Genomic DNA, 2,228 nt, shown 5'->3' on the forward strand with positions numbered 1-2,228 from the left:
GGGTTAATCTCATCAGCGTCAGTGAGCCAATAAAGGCCCGGGTATACTTCACTTTCCGCGTTCCGTTCCGTCTCGCGCTCAGCCGCGTCCACACAGCTTTCAATTGTAACTCTATATATTTCACAAATTACAGTTTACTGTATTTTTCATCATCAAAAAAAATCATTAAAAAAAAACTCTTGTCAAGCAATTGAAAGGTACAATAAAAACAGTCCACATTCTGCACTACATTTCAAGGCTTCTAGAGCAGAGCATTGTTATATGGACTGATATTATGGTAGGCATTTAACTTTAGTGATATTAAACTGTCCCTCTAAGGGATGTGTAAAAACATTATTTACAAATTATAATGTAAAGAATTATGACGGTCATTCATTAATGTTAATGATAATAATAAAAAAAAATCTGTATTGTGTTATATTTGTATGTTAGTAAGTGGTGTTAAAAATAGTTATAATGAACTGGTGTGTTTATGGTGTGGTGGGCCGCTCTGTGCTAAAAAGTCCAGGGCCACTTTTTAGCCCCAGTCCGCCCCGCGCAGACCGATTGGCGAATGACATCAAAATACCACGAGAGTGATTCAAAAGCACAAAGAGTCGTCTGCTCTCTAATGCAGCGCCGATGCATCTCGAACAAGCCTAATATTGTTTCTTCTGCTGTCCGGTTCATACATGTACGGCTGAATACCGGTCCTCTCACTCTCGCTCATGTTGCTTCTCCTCTCTGTTTATTGACATACGCAAAGCAGATACGTCTAGGCTCCGCCCCCTTCTGGAGTCAGACGAGAAGTTGCAGCTCTTTTTCATGTAAGGGAACACACCCCTGAAACAGCACTTGTTAGACCCACCCCAAAAATGACACTTTTCAACACGTTATAATAAATGATCTGTATGGTATTTTGAGCTGAAACTTCACAGGCACATTCAGGAGAGCCATACGATTAATATTACATCTTGTAAAAAAGGGCATAAAAGGTGCCCTTTAAAATCTCTTGAATGTTTTAATTGGCAAGACTCAAAAAAAACATGCAAATGATAAGCTTTCGTGACAACACGCAGCAGTGGCCCATTAACTGTCCTAACAGCATTTCATGCTGGTCTCGGGCAGTCGGTTAAAATCGCCGTGGGCCCCTATAATCGTCACCAGCTTTCACCCCACTAGCGACGGCCCTGGCACCACTACAGGTTTTGCAGTTCTTTTAATATTTCAACTTAATATTGCGACTGTGAAAACACTGAATAACAGCTTCCTGTGAAGCTGATACTGCAGAGGAAGGAAGCTGCAGCTGTAAGGCCACCGTTAGGAACTCTCAGACTGTCTAACTGAAAGGGTCTTTGTGACATCTCATGACACACACACACAGGCCCAATAACTGATGCTGCAAAGGATGTAATATCAGGAAGTCTCCCCCCATCCAATGACTGGCCTGTCAATCATTTAACAGAAAAAGAGAAGCATGCATGTGAACCCCGTCGTTTCAGATTCAGTCTGAATGTTGCTGTTTGCATGAACTTTAACCACTGAAATGAGTTTTGTGGTCTTTTTTATTTGGGTAATGACTAGCACTGAGATTAACTATTCTTAAAATGAGACTTACGAAAGCTGGTCATCAACCGAGATAAAGAAATGATTGCTTAGAGGTTTAATTTCACTGGTCTCTAGGAGATCTAGATATTATGGAGATCTCAGATATTTCTTTCCTATGGGGCCTGTACTCGGATGTTGACTAATGTTTTAAGAACAGACATACATGCATCAAATTAATGCTAAGCTACGTTGTTTAGCCCAAAATCTAAAGCAGCATTTATGTATCATGCATCCCCACTTGAAGTCAAAATAAGAGAAATATTGATTATAAATATAATTCACTCAGTACGTATCAATTAAAATCTAACTCAAATTCAAAACAGCCTATCTGATCCAATATTTGTGTGTACAGTAAATGCATTTTTAAATTCCATTTCAGTTTCTGAATTTGAACTGAGGTAGCAAACAGGATGCATAATTGCTATGCAGACTTAAAATGAAGTGAAATTAAAATAAATTTATATAAATGTATTTTTTTTATTGTTAAAAAAGAAAATATATACATATATTGGTTATGTGTATGTTAAAGAAAACATTAAGGGGAATTTTATTGTTTTGCAAACATTATGGGAATTATATGGGAATCTGACCATCCATCTTGCATGGATGTATTAAAATGTTTCAGGCAAATGTTCCATCCA

The sequence above is a fragment of the Sinocyclocheilus rhinocerous genome, unplaced genomic scaffold, assembly GCF_001515625.1.
Source record: "Sinocyclocheilus rhinocerous isolate Xijiao unplaced genomic scaffold, SAMN03320098_v1.1 scaffold3206, whole genome shotgun sequence".
Taxonomy (NCBI): Eukaryota; Metazoa; Chordata; class Actinopteri; order Cypriniformes; family Cyprinidae; genus Sinocyclocheilus; species Sinocyclocheilus rhinocerous.